This window comes from Falco naumanni, chromosome 3 (genome assembly GCF_017639655.2).
Source record: "Falco naumanni isolate bFalNau1 chromosome 3, bFalNau1.pat, whole genome shotgun sequence".
Classification (NCBI taxonomy): Eukaryota; Metazoa; Chordata; class Aves; order Falconiformes; family Falconidae; genus Falco; species Falco naumanni.
Genome location: NC_054056.1, coordinates 59,240,151 through 59,255,506, shown reverse-complemented (window position 1 = coordinate 59,255,506; position 15,356 = coordinate 59,240,151). Strand labels below are relative to the sequence as shown.

Genomic DNA, 15,356 nt, shown 5'->3' with positions numbered 1-15,356 from the left:
ATTCCACTGAAACTACCAACAACTGGAGGTCCTAGTAATGAAGCAGTACCTCAATTTTTCATTGAACTTCAGGCTTCTTTTTTGTGCTCTGTCAAGAGCAAAGCAAACAGACAACCTCTTACTCAGTGTAAGCTAGCAAAAAAATGTCATGAACATCCCAAAATGCTAAATATACATTTTCTTTCTTGGTATTAATTATTTTCCTTACAAGTAATATTGAACCTTCTAGCATTATAAAGATTTAAAGAGATGGCATTTCAAACAGAGGAGTTTGGAAATGGGTATTAATGGAGAGAGAAGGGAAAATGGGCTCACAAGAGTAAATGACAAGAAGGTAATGTTGCTGCTGGGAGATCCTTGTCTGACAACAGAAGTAGGACTGGAGTTACTGCATCTCTGATCTTCCTTGTGTGTTGTGATGGCTGGCATGTCACACAAATTTGCAGACTTCAGTGCAGCAGTCATTGGCACTAGAGCAACCTTATTAACAGGAGCATTTCTAAACATACAAACCTTGCCATCAAATACCATTTTCTCTCATCTGGCTTCCAGTACCATTCTGATCAAGACACTTTTTAACGCAGAGTTTTGAAATTCTATTTGCGTAAATAGGACAAGACAAATGGATTCTTAAAACATTAGATTTTACTGTAGCAGCTTATTTATTTCAGCACAGCAAAATGTTTTTGGTCTGAGAGGCAGGAGGTTAGCAAAGATGTAAAATTATATCCTATTAGTTTACCTGGCCAATTTAATCAACTAGCTGTAGTCTGACAGCTTTACACTCACATACTTAATTCCTCTGCTGAGATTACCCTTCAGTGCAAAGTCACTTTGCAAGACAGTGGCTAATAAATAAACAAACATAAAATCCAATACATAAAGAACAAACTTTTTGAATTTATTTCCAATAATTTTGATAACTTGATTCAATATAAATAATTTTCCTATGCTATTCTCCTGAAATGTGTTTATACATATTTGAAAAATATTCTTAAAAAGCAATTAAGAAAAGTGGTTAAGCAAATTAATGAAGAAAAAATTGTCTTAATTTATTTAGTTCAAAGAATGGCTTCTGACTTGGGAAATGCTGGTGAAAGCAAAGTATACCAGGGAAGCATCACTGCATCCCCCAGTCTTCTGCCATGACCCATTCTGGAGACAGGACACTGCACCATATAGAAAAGAGCTGTAACTAATCAAAACTTATGATTGCAACATATCTGGCTTGCTGCTTAGAAAAGCTGTTTTGTCATAACTGACTTGTTAAAAAAAATCTTAAAATGTGAAAATTTCACCAAATAAAATATATTCCACTGGTAGACATGTATATGTTTCCTGTAACTCAGGTTCTGAGTATAATCTCAACACACACCCCTTCAGCAACTGAAAGGGAACAAAAAATACCAAGTTAATTCCAATTTGAAGTAGACCTAAATAAAAATTAAGTACACAATGTGAGTAATTCCTAACTTAAATAAAAACTAAATTTTAAGGAACTTAGCGTATGTGAGGAGGACTGAAATGTCCAAATTAGATGCAAAGAAAATAATGTCTTATGCCATGCAGCAATGGCTGCTGAACACAGCTTCTGGATTTTGCTACACCAACACTTCAAAAAACATAGGCGGGGGGTGGGGGTGGGGTGGGTATAAAGAAAGTGTGCTCTTTCTGCTTCCTTCTGTTTAGGAAGAGGATTAAGGCATTCAAAAGTACCGTGCCTAAAACTGGATGACAGCTGCTGCTTTCTTTGATGTATCAGCAGTGGGGCTTCTGCAGTTCAGTAATATGGTTTGTGCATTTTTACATACTGTGAACAGATTTCATAATACGTGCAAAGCTGACACAATACAAAAGCCTGCAATGGCACCAATTCAGGCCTATACTTCAGTCTTTCAGCTCTTTATTTAGGAGTTGTGATCAAAACCATATTTATTCAGTGTCTGTTATTGTCACCGATTCTTCTTGCTGAAAGACAAAGCAGCAAACATCTTCACTAAGAAGCTTTGCTTTGACTTGCATTAAAACTGGAAATGTTCAGTGCTTTCATTAATACTGGTTTACCAAGGATCTTGTACAACTACACAAATATCAAACAAAAGTCACAGAATTGTCAATACTTCTTCACATGGACAAAACAACTAATGCAACTTCACCAAATCAAACTTCTGGGTCTATATAACTAGAAACGTAACATACAAGGTTAGACAATTGGCTCATGCATGAGTGCTGTTGCTTTGCCTGTAATATAAATCAAATACAAACAAAAAAGGAAAAGATTTTCACAGCTGAGTGGATGAACTGATAATTATGCAACTCAAAAACCTGCATATTTAGGGTTTATCTTTTTTAAAAAAAAAAACCCTCATCAATTATTTACAAAGATGACAGTGGTTCTAAACTGCAGTGTTTGCTAATTTCACACAAAATAAATACTTCAGAGACCTAACAAATGACAAGTACTGGCATTGTTTTCAATTGTATGTGAAAATAGAGGTACAGTAGGAAAAACAGGTAAGAAAGGACTTAGCAAGGCTCTTTTAAACCACAGAGTTGTACACTGACACACCAAAACAACTGTATGATGCTGAAGTGTCAGTGCTAATGATAAATGATGCTGCTTGATTCTGATAAAAAAAAAAAAAAAAAAAGTGCTGCACCTTGAATTTTAGAACTCATTTGTTCCTGATTGATTTAAATTTTGCTGAAGGACCTGATCTTTGCAAATCAATCAGTGGCTAAATAACTTTAAAAAATAAACAAGGAAGTTGCATTATTACGCTTTACACCTTCTCACCAAGCTCTTTTGAAAGTCATGGCTTCAGACCAAAAATAAAAAAACAACCACCACCACACCAACGTTTCCCACACACTGCACTTGTACTCTGTTGTGTTCAAATCATTACTTTAAAGGGAATTTTGTCTCACCGTAAGTATTCTTTCAGTTCCTACACCAGTCCGAACTCGTATTATACTGTTCTTTTATAACAAGTTGTGATAAAGCTGCTGGAACACTTTGACTTCAAACACTATGCAAAAACAATATGCTCATGCTCCTTTTACACATGCAGCAAAAACAAAACCCAAACCATTCAGATTATTTTCATACCCAAACACTGCGTGGAACTTCCCATTCCGTATACCTTCCTCCAAGACATTCAGATACCCCTTGGAAAGGGGTTCATTAGGGTTTCAAGTCTTTTATATGACACAAATTACGTTAGTCCAATGAACACTGCCAATTTAACATTCTCAAACACTTCAAATATACAGCATTTGTATAGGAACCAAACATGTTTGACACTTGCAAAACTCTCAAGTGAAATTACTGTACTTCACCCTTTTTTTTTTTTTTTATTTTGGAAAAGAATCCTTTTTTTCCCCATAAACATACATATATATATATATATATATATATATATATATATATGACTCTTGCCGAAGCATAGATGAGAACAGGCAGAATCCACACGCCATTCCCCCCGCTCGCCACACACAATAGGGTACTGTCTGAGCTTTCATCCCCTTCCTAGGCTTGCCTCAATTTTAAACAAAGCAACAAAGCCTAAGGACAGGCTTGTACTTACAGCAGCAAAGGGCTTTTTTTCAGCTCAAATGGCTGTCCCTCCCTAAAGTTCTCCCTTCCTCCAAAAGCCACTCAGGTTTCGTATCCCTAAATTGGAATTAAAGACGCCATAAAGCTTCAAGCTCCTAAGGTGAGTCAACTAACTTTGAACTTTCCCACAGGGGCCTCAGATATGCCAACCAGTCACAACAACATTTGCATTACTACTGCACTGTCTTTTATGAATTCTAATAAATATTTTATTAAAAATTTATACTACAATTATTACATTTAAGTGTTCCCATTTCTTACCAGCAGACCTCCAACACACCTTATGAAAGAGAATCACTCTGCCTTATGGTAAAAGCCCTGAGCTGGTGTTAGCCATGGCACTCCTTAGGGCAGAGCTCCTCTCCGCCACCACCCCTGGTATTAAGCAGCACTTGGTCAATCTGCAAAGACTAACCTGTCCTGCTGCTGACCTGAATTTAGGCTGCCAGGAGCTCCATGCTGTGCTTCTGGAACCATAACGCAGAGCATAAACATATCCATAGACACCCCTGAAGTCAACAGTTAACGTATCTTAAATGTTCTATAATGTATTAAAAGAGGACACATAGAATCGCAAAAGCTTTTGTGATAAAATTCTGTAATGCAGTCCAAAAGGCAGGCATATTAAAATTTTATGTAAACCCAACTGTCCAGCTAGATGACAGAGGGAGCAAGCTATTGCTCTGTTTTCATTTCCATTCAACAAATTTGTTGTTTCTTCAGTATCCAATTCTGGAACTGAAAAAGGCCATACTTTTAGGAAGGGTGAACAAATAATGGGGTTAGGATAAACCAAAGAACACTTTTTGGTTATTTTCCTCATCCTTAGATGCCCTGCATAGCTCTCTAGAGTAAGAGTACGTCTAAATAGGTTGCTATAAGAGATGCATTGCTGTCACTGCATAACTTGGGTACACTGCTGTAGTTTTAACCACAGCATTCCCCAGTGGAAACAGGCTAGCATTACCCAGGTTTTAATGGCTGGGGACATTGCTAAATTTAAATATAACCTTCACTAAAGTAGAGCAACTTGCAACAGACCATCAAATGAGAACAGTGAAAAAACTTCCAAGTGCTTCCAGGTAAGCAGCAAGGAATCAGAGTACTTCAAATGAATCAGATGAACCGCTCTCTTCCAAAGAATACAGCCATAAGATGCAGGATTACTTCAGGGTTATGTTGGTTTGCTACTGAAATAACAAGATACTGTTTTCTGCGGTATAATGAGCCTCGGTATTTAAGACAAAAGAGTAATAAAAGCAATGCAAAAAAAAATAATTAAAAAGCAGTATGATGTGTCAAATAGAAAATGAATACAAAAGGAGGTTAAATACACCCTTTTAACAAGATTCAGTCTGTTTTAGATACATTCAGACTTGGGAAATTTTCTCTACCATATTCAGGGAAGATCTTCAAAATTATTTTATATTCATGAGCCTCTGAATGCACTAAGTGAAGAGACCTACTTACTGAATTCTTTTTACTATTTAGGTATATATTAAAGCAACTCAGTGGAAGAACTCTAGATCAAAGACACAGAACAAGCCTAAAACATACAAAGGGGATGCTAGCTTTTGGGGGGTTTGTTTTGTTTCTCCCAAAAGTGAATATGTAAAAATTTAAGCAGTTAAATGTAATTGGACTCTGTTACTTCTAATAAAGTAGCAGTAATTTAACTAAGTTTATTAAGGCTCAAGTGTATTATAACTCTCCAACTCATGCAAAGATTCTGATAATTATAGACATGGTTTTAGTTGTTCAAGTTTCACTATAGATACTATCTAAGAAGAACTATCATTTATTAGCATAAATGAAAGCAGAATTTATTCCATTGTATCAGCCTCAACTTACATTTTACCTGCTGCATGAAAACATAGAAACAAAACTCTCATTTTTTTCTAGTTTTGTTTATACAGTAAAATTCCCAAGATTAAGACAAAATCATTACGCTGTTATTAAGGAATTTATCCAACCTGAAGGAATTTCACCAAAGTGACAGTTTTTCCCCAGAGAAAAACAAAATTAAATTCTCTGATTTAACTGTACGGACTCCAGTAATAGCTGAAGCTCCACTAAAAGAATTAGGTGCAATAATTAAGTAACACAAATGGTGAAAGTAATTTGAAAGTTCTTAAATACCTCTATTCATATCATGGTCTTAACTACAGGTCATGCTATCCCGATCCCATTTAAGTAAATGACAGAGATGGTGATGACATTATGAATTCCAAGGTTGGAATACATTTGCTAAACCAATAGGCAGAATGGGTATACTGTTACATTTTCCTACTGTAGGCTTAAAACTGTCTGAAAACTGTCTTAAAATATTCTACCTATTTAGGATTTTAGGCACAGTATCTCACCTTGATTTTTTAAGAAACATTTTATTATCACAGTCCATGAAGAAAATTTGCACAAAAACTTCACTCAAAATCTTAGAAGCTTCAAATTTAAGTACATCAAAATTAAGTTCATGAAAGCTCCAATGATTATGGAAATGCTATTTCAAAATACAAAGATAATATGATTTTTATCTTAAGTTAAAGACACAAAATCAGACCATGTCACAAACTTATTCTAGTTCCCTTCTCAAGTATACCAAAGCCATAAATTTGTTATTACTTTTCAGAGTAATGCTTATCACATATGAAGAGTTATTTTTTTAAAGAAAAGTTTCAATGTAGTAGTAATCTCATAAATCAACAGGTAGTATTATTACACCAGAATTATTTAATACTACACCTATCCAATCAAATCAATCATTATTCTTTTAAACACATGTAACCCTTCAATATTGCTGACTTTATTTAGTAAAGTCAGGTCCAAACAAAGTTTTTGTTGTCTTTTTTTTTTTTAAATGATGAAATAAACATCAACACAGGGACAGACTTCTTTGTAGCACCTGTAGTGATAGAACGATGGTTTTAAACTAAAAGAGAGTAGATATAAGGAAGAAATTCTTTACTGTGAGGGTGGTGAGGCACTGGGCCAGGTTGCCCAGAGAAGCTGTGGATGCCCCATCCCTGGAAGTGTTCAAGGCCAGGCTGGATGGGGGTTTAAGCAACCTGGTCTAGTGGAAGGTGTCCCTTCCCATGGCAGGGGATTTTGAACTAGATGACCTTTATGGTCCCTTCCTACCCAAAACATCCTATGATTCTATTATTATATATATAGTTTCATATAAAAATAGAAAGCAATCAGGTGAATGCCCCAAGTAAGCCAACAGAAGGAGCAAAGACCTTAGCTGACCACCAAAAACATAACCAGGCCACAGAAAATCCAATGGGGTCCAATTGTGCAAGAGACAGAAATTGCATTTGCCTTATCAGCCTTTTGAATAAAGCTTTATCCAGATTATATTAGAGTATCAGATTAACTACAGCAAAAGATTTTGTAGTGAGAGAGGGAAGTGACCAGCTCAAGGAAAACTGGTATAAAGTAGAGTGAAACTAGTTCAACAGCTCTGATCCTGAGAATTCATGTGCAACTGATTTAAATTTGTCTGACAATGCATACCTGCCTATGGTCTACAGACCTAGCCATAGAAGAAAGATAATAAAATGCTTACAGTAGCTTTGATTCAGTTCAATTTATGGTAGTCATGAAGCAATGCAAAATCAATGCCACCTTCATTCAAAATATCTACACTGTTCCACTAATCTACTCAAGAAGTCAGTCTGCATTAACTTCTCAGCCTTCCCACACTGATTTCATTTAAACCACTACAGTTGCCTGCTAAAGGCTTGGCCCCCATTTAATTAATCCAAAAATTGAAGTGAGTAAACACCTGCTGCAACATAAAACATTTCTCCTCCTGTGAGTCAAGAACTCTCTCACACCTGTTTTCCCCAAAATTAACTACAAAAGCCAAGCAAACAAAATACCTGTGCAACGAAAGCTATTCTTTTAAAAACAAATTCTTGATTAGTTGAAGTATTGTATTTGCATGTATGTCATAAGCTTTCCAGTAGCAGCTCTCAACAGACTTCACAAAAGTTAGGCTGGTTTCACCATACTTCTCAGAGGTATGTGCGCATTTCAACCGTTTCTCAGATGATGAACATCACTGAAACAGATGAAGCACCTGAACAAGTTCACATAGAGGTGGGAACATGACAATTCTTCTGGTTTAACTCTAGCTTTCCTAAAATCTGTCTTCCATTCCTGAAAAAATATGTCCTTCTGACTCCTAACAGACTTCTCTTATCAGTCAAACTGTCATAATTCCAAGATTCCATGCCTAAACTCAATGATGCCAAGAAGCAAGCCCAAATGTAAACGCACAACAGGTCCTTTTTGAAATGATGTGCCACAAAAGGCGGCTGACATACACTGCTGCTTTCAAGTGACTGGAGTATTAGTAACCACACACAAAGCAATACAAATCTAATGCTGCTTATCTTAAAGGTACTGAATATTGACGGGAAGTCAAATAACCACCAATAAGAAGGTTTTCATCCATACTGAAAGAGAAACTTCCAAGACCTCTATGGGATGCTAGCATTCATTACCTAGCCGCCCAAGACAAACCATGCTCAGCTACCTCCACTACCTTGTGAAAGAGCACTCAGCCATACCTAGGCAGATCCCTATACGTGACCTCTTCCGTGAAAAAACTAATGGGGATTCATACATATAGCCTGTAAACAAAAAGCTAAAAAATTTAAGACTGTTACTAAGAGGTTTTTTGTTAGTCAGATGTGCAAGGGAACATAAGTTTGACATTAAGGATGTAACTTGATCATGAAATATGGTAAATTTTCACATGGACTATTGTGATAGTCCGAGTTACTAATGTACCAGACAGCTATTCAGTTAGGTCACATAGAATCCATAACTATGTCATACAAACATTACACTGCAGGCTGACAAAGCCTCTGCAAAGCTCCCGATTTTGTGAATATTCTTCCACATTCTCTTCCCCGTAATCAGCAATGCTGGATACAGGCATTTGGATCACTGGCATTCCAACAAATACTTCTCAAAGACTGAATGCCTAAGTGCACATAAAACACCTTAGTAACAAGCAAAGGGAGTTACTGCACAATTACCTTCAAGCACTCACAATGGTCTCGTTGGAAGGACTGGCATTTGCTAGAATAATTCAAGAAAGCACCAGCAGGTGCTGTTGACAAGTTATACTCATAACAACCTAAAAGCTTGACATGACTTTTTAAGTCTGAAATTCAGATACAATCATATAATGGAAGGCTGACTTAACCTAAACCAAAGAACAACAGAATGTGTGGCTGAGCCTTAGCAAAAAGCTTACCACCTGCTCTTTGGGCCCACAAAACCCCAGAGAATCTATTTATGAAATCCATCACTATTTCTACTTCCTTCTGAACAGTGAAACCGCCCCGAGAAAATCCATATTAAAACATACTTCTATCACAGGTAAAAGTTACTGATACATAGAACATTAAGTTTATAACCTCAGGCATGAAGTACCTTAGCACAAGATATTCTAGTACCTGCCAGTTCCCAAAGTTGTCAAAGTGCTGAAATGTCACAGTTTATTATTCTTAATGGGACAGCCATATTCCTGGATTATGAGTTGCTGAGCACTGTTTTATTGGCCTCTGCCAATAATGACAATATCTATGTATTCCAGTGCAGCGATGATAACAAAGCCTTGCTTACAGTCACAGTTCAGAAGTGTTGAGCTATTTTAAAAAAATCTGACATGCATTTAATGCTTAAATTAAAAAAAAAAACAATCACCACAAAACAAAAAACCAAACAAAACAAAACCAAAGCATCCTAAACTGGCTCTCTGCAGAAACCTGTATTACATAGACAGATTTTCTACAATGCTTAGCACCTGGCCTTCTAATAGAGTACAGATATTATCTAGGTAATTCATTTAGCTGCTTACGTAGCAGCCAAATTATTAAATAACCATCCACTGGTGGAGAAGGATTACTTCCAACACTTATATCTATCAGGTACTTGGAAACAAAAAAAAGGGCGAAGTTTGGGTTTTTTTTTAAGGGTATATGCATACCAATTAAGTAGATTTACTGGCTCAAAATCTATACTGAAATTTTTATGTCCTATTCAGTGCATTTTGCACTGTTCGAGAAACTTGAGTCTCGTAAAATCTGGCCTAAAAGAGCCAGTCCTAAGTCTCTCCAGTGCTGAGACCTAGTTAATGGTTGTGCTAAAGTTGGTTCCTTTACAAGTCGCTCTCCCATCCTCCACCCAAGGAAAAGCAAGACAGGTAAAGCTGCATATTAGAGGTAACACAGCAGCGAGGGGTAGGGGGAACACCAAGGCAGAGTGACCTGTCACATCCACAGGACGACTATAGGACAGCTCGAATGCAGTCCTACACAATGCATCCCTGGATCAAAGATTCCCAATAAGCGCCTCAAAGCTTCCTCGCTGGCTTGCAAGGAACAGAGCTGAGCTCAGGCACACAGGGAGTAAAAATCCCCTCGGACTTCTTATGCTTTGGAAATTATAATGCTGCAATATTACCCTGTCTTTCTAGCCACATTATCGTATTTAAATGACAGAACGGGATCCCTACCTGGAAAAAGAAAGTCAAGGCATTATGTTCATATGGTGGTGAGTTTCCTGACTTTGAAAACATCGCACTTTTTCTGTAAAATATCAACTACAATTCAGACTTTAGAATTTCCAGGTAAGTCTTGTGACAGCACCTCTAAGTCAGAATATAGCTGCCTCCCCAATTTTCTTAACACAGAAGAGCCAAAGATTTCAACCCTAAATTTAGTCTTATCTTTACAGCCCCAAACTCCCCAGCAAAATAAGCAGAACTGCCCTTCCTAACCACATTGTAAAATACAGGCACTACCTCTTCCATCCAGTACTTGAGCCAATTTCAAATGTAGGAAGTGTATGAGGCTGAAGGTCCTGTGGGATTTTCCTAATCACTCATTTCTTGTAACACCTCACACTGGTCATTTCCCCTCTCCTATAAGTTTCACCATCTGCCACACGAGGATATTGACCCATTTTCAAAGCTTTGGATGAGAAATGCTGTGCAAGTCTAAATTGCATTTCTGCATGTCACGCACATAGGTTTAACCTCAGCTGGAAGTGCCTCTCATCATCCCGTTTTCCCTATGTGTTTTGTTCCCTATAAACTAGGGGAAGGAAAAATGAAGAAAATACATGCCTGAGGCCAATGGTTAGGCTTATCAGCTAGGTGCAATGCAACACACAAAACTGCTTTTCTTTGAGAACATAAAGGAAGATGTAAGAGCGATTATTTAAAAGTAAGTAGCACAGGTAGCTGGAGAAAATAGCTATGAAGATTAGACTATCAGATTGTTCTAAACATCATGGGAAATAAATTCTGACAGCATCATCCTTTTGTCTTGTTGTACCAATGCAATTGTACCTACCAGTCTACACTCTAGAGAATTAATGTCTTGAAGTTTAAAAAACAGGAAAAAAGGCAAGGTTTTAATTATTTTGGACATTGTGGCTTTACATTTTGATTCGTAATTTAATAAAGAATGCCTAATAATTTTTAATAGCCTTCAAGATTTTAACATTTTACAAACTCTAGCATTCTACACACCCTTTTGGGAATACCTTTTGTAATACACACAGCATGACATTTCATATTAGAGCTCAAAAAGAAATTGCCTGGCAATTTCTAGACCAAACAAAATGAAAAAAAGGTTGTTTCTTCAGATAGTTCTCTAACAAGTGAAATAATCTTCCAGGGGGGCGGGGCAGCAATGTAACAGTCAGATGGTCCATTACAGAAGGAACATTAAATTCTGCTGGACTTAGCAGGAACCGCAGCTTTGGAACAGCAAAAACATTCCTGCCTAGCCAAGAAAGAAGTTACTCAAAAGTAATCTCCCTACATCAGAGACACATCTTTTTGATTCCATCAGGGAATCTTTTTTTCTTGTTCTCTTATTTTGTAGCCCCCAAAATGTTCAAGAAATGTAAAAGAAAAAAAATAATTGCATTGCAAACATAAGCCTAGATTTCTTTAAATGAGCACAGTCATCAATTCTCTTAAAAGAGTCAAAGATCTTCAATCACATCAGTTTGAAAGCACATCTACTCAAATACCTCCGGGGAATCCAATGTTCAGTATTTCAAATGCCAGTGAACAATTTATATCTGTGAATTCTGGGGCTCAGAGTGACAACAGAATTTGGGTTTGTTTTCTTCTCTCAACCCTTTTGCACAGATTACTTTTCTCCTTTGTCCAGCCGTACCATATTTCATTAAGCTGCATGTTCTCACATCAACTACCAAACAGGCCGCGACACGTAAATCGCTGTGAGGCGACACCTCACAAAGAAGGGGAGCCTTTTCTAAGTATTGGGACCATGAATAAGTGTCAAACAAACTGCAATGACACAATTTCAGAGAGCACTGGTTTTAAGCAGTAACTATTACTTGCCAAACCGGGTGGGTGTCATCCTCACCTCTCCACCTACCCTCTGCTACCATCATAGTGCTTGTGCTGCAATGTGGTCTGCCAGATCAGAAAACGGACTTTGCTGAAAAAAAAGTCTTGCTTTTCTGACCAGCTTAAGAGAAAAAAACACACCAAAACTACAAAACAACAAAGCCAAACCCCAAGTCTCTGTGCTACCATATGCACGGCTCCAGGCATATGCACTGTGCTACAGTACACCAACTTTGGCTTTAGGCCAAAAGAAAGCACAGCACTGAAGAAACCTCAAAGCTATACTTACAGATAAGAGAAACATCTATTTTAACTGGAAAAGCTAAAATTACCCTTAACAAGGAGTGACAGCATGATTTTTTGCCATAAATATTTAATATTTTTAGATAAAATGCTTGGTGTAAACATAATCTTTTCTCTGACAATCTTTCTACGTTTTTACAGTACATTGTCTTCCCTAATCTCCAGTTTCACCTATGAACATTGCTTTTTACCAAATATTTGTTATGACAGTTAGAACTGGGAGGGGGAAATGTTAGGAGGTTTTTCTTTGTAAAGATTTTTTTTTAAAAAAAGGTTATTTTTAAATTATTATATATATTATATAATGACCAAAACCAAGACACAATAACACCCAACTCAAATCATAACATTATTTTAAACTAACATTCATTAGTAAAAGAAATCTAATAACATTAAAGAGATATCAAAGTGGAGCAAGCAAAATACTCCAAATACAGTGTTTTCTTTTCAATTTTTAGGTTTTTTTAAACCAAATTAAATAAAAACCTTTAAAATTAAATTCCTAAGGATTTTTCCATTACACTTAAAGGTGTTTGTTTACAGAGTAATATGTGACATTCCAACAAAGCCCCGGTGCAAAGGAACAAGCAGACTAAAAGGACAACCTTCCCTGCTCATTGCCCTTATCTAATTAAGCTAATAAAAAGTATTCTACCAGAAGAAATTAAGCTTTTCTCAGTCCAAGGAAGCTCTCTATTTTTAGATGGTAAATGAATGATTGGGAGGGAATGATAATGTTTATGATAAGTTTAAACACACCTCCAAGCTAAAACATTTATTCTATTAATTGACCAACCAATGGGACTGTGTGTCTGACCTAGCAACTTGTACGAAAAAAAGAAATCCCGAGAAAAAGAATGTATTTTTTTTCTTATGCAGAAGGTACACCTCGAACTGTGGATTACTGCTCACTAGAAAGCGTGGCCTCAGGGAGAAACCTCCTCCAGCGAGCAGATGCTTCAGTAGCTGCTGCTTATATGGGAACCCACGTGAAATCTGTGTTAGGCAGATACAGACTGTAACAATTCCTGACAATTTTTTAACTGAAGACAAGACTTTAATAGCCTTAGAGTGTAAGTGATACTTGCCCAAATCTTTCCAGCCATTTGACTACAGCTACTTCCTCTAAACATACCTCAACTTACTATGAAACTTCATGCTAATTCTCTGCTGAAAGCATTTTGTTCTTCCCAAATTCTGGCCAAATGTTAAAATTGAGCTGTTTACAACAGACCATTTGTCACTGTTTTCTAAGGAACAGTAGCTGTTAAAACTGGGAGAGGAAACTTGAGATGACTGTCAGACCTACCAGGTCTGCTATGAACATTTACCAATTTTGCAGCATTTATTACTGAGGGCCCACATTTATGTCTCTTGTTCAGTCACATTTTTGGGCTACAGCATTAAAAAAAACACTGGAGCTGTTCAAAACATTTTCTTTCTTTTCTGTAACTCGCTAATTAAGAAGTAACTGCTTATGAATTATAAGGGCATAGAAAATACATTCACAGTCCTGTGTCTGCATTCATTACCCAGCCTGTGACCAATGTGCTACAAGGTGTGGAATGGTGTTTGAGACTTACTGTGAGTTGCTACACTGAGGCAGCACATGCTTTGACAAAGCAGCCACAGACACTGAAGGTTACTACAGCACTTGAGTTTTTAGGTAAAATGGGGTTTTGTTAAACCTTACTGGAACAGATTTTTGATCAACCACATTCCTTTTTGGGAAACTCACATTAGCATTTGCGCTAACAGATCAGAACAGTGCTTTTGAAGTAAACCTCCCCATCATCCCTCTCTGAGCTTTCAGGTTGCATCATGGAGTGCTGCGCAAATTGGAGCTCCTTTTGGATGAAGCTGGAATGGGAGATGAAATCCAGAAGCTCACCTAATGTACTCATTTTGCTGATGGCATGCTCAGCCTAAGGCTCTCAGAAGGGAGCTAATGTGAAATAAACCAACAGCTCATCTGAAATAAAGCAATCTAAAATAAAGCAACACATACTCCATGGACACTGGGCCCTCAACACCAACTTGCTTGCTCTACAGACTTGCAACATGCTATTTATTAATGCAGTGGACTGAGCTGAGACTGTCATGTCATCAATACCTTTAATGCAAGACTAAAGAGCAACTGAAAAGCTGTAAAATAACCACAAAACTATTTAAGCCAGTACAGAAAGAGTAACAGCAGCCAGTATCTTGGACAAAATTTTGTAATACAAAAACTGCGGGTTTAGTTGGGCAGCTCAGATGCAGTCTGTAGTTAAGTTTCTGTCTAAATGAAAATTTATGGCAGGTGGATGCAGATCTGGGAAATGTGGGTCAGCACTTGTACCCTGTGATGAAAATCTAGCAGCGTCCATTAATGTTCCTTCCCCTTGCTGAACAAGGATGAACATTATTATAGCCGCTTATACTGATGTAGGGGAGACAGTTTAATAATATCTTTATTATCACTCTCTATAAGCTAGTACATTAATGTTAAAGCATTCTACTTTGAGTCAAAACACACAACCAGCAAGGCAATGGGGAAAAAAGAAAATGTTATTTTATATCTTTCACCTTAATTACAAAGTACATTGGAAAGAGAACATGAATTTGGTAAGGTAAAATACTTGTGAAATCCCTGTAAAATACTCCCTTGCAATAGAAGTGAAAATACTGACAGAACAGGAAAATTCTCTTTAACATGAAAACCACAGCCCTATTTTGCAAACCTTTATCCTCCTATAGGTATAGTACAAGAAGATGCCTTTTATAAAGTGCATTAAGCTCAGTCGAAGAGTATTGTCTGATACGTCTCCTACGCTTCAGCTTCTACTGCGATGGAAACTTGAGAAACTTAAAAAACATGGAGTGGATGGTTATCATAATTACAAAATATTTTAGACTCAGTAGAACTCGGAGAGCCAAAGTTTCTTTTAAAACCAGAAATGTCAATAATTCAGATATTCTAAACAAAATAGCCTGGCTTTCCTCCTTTAGCATCAGTATATTTATATTTTCTTGGTGCTACAGTGA

The 15,356-nt window shown here is 37.0% G+C and overlaps 1 protein-coding gene across 1 annotated transcript in view; it reads right to left on the bottom strand.

Annotated features, from left to right (window-relative positions):
- Positions 1-15,356, bottom strand: part of SPIRE1 (spire type actin nucleation factor 1) — a 132,773-nt gene that overhangs the window by 74,712 nt on the left and 42,705 nt on the right.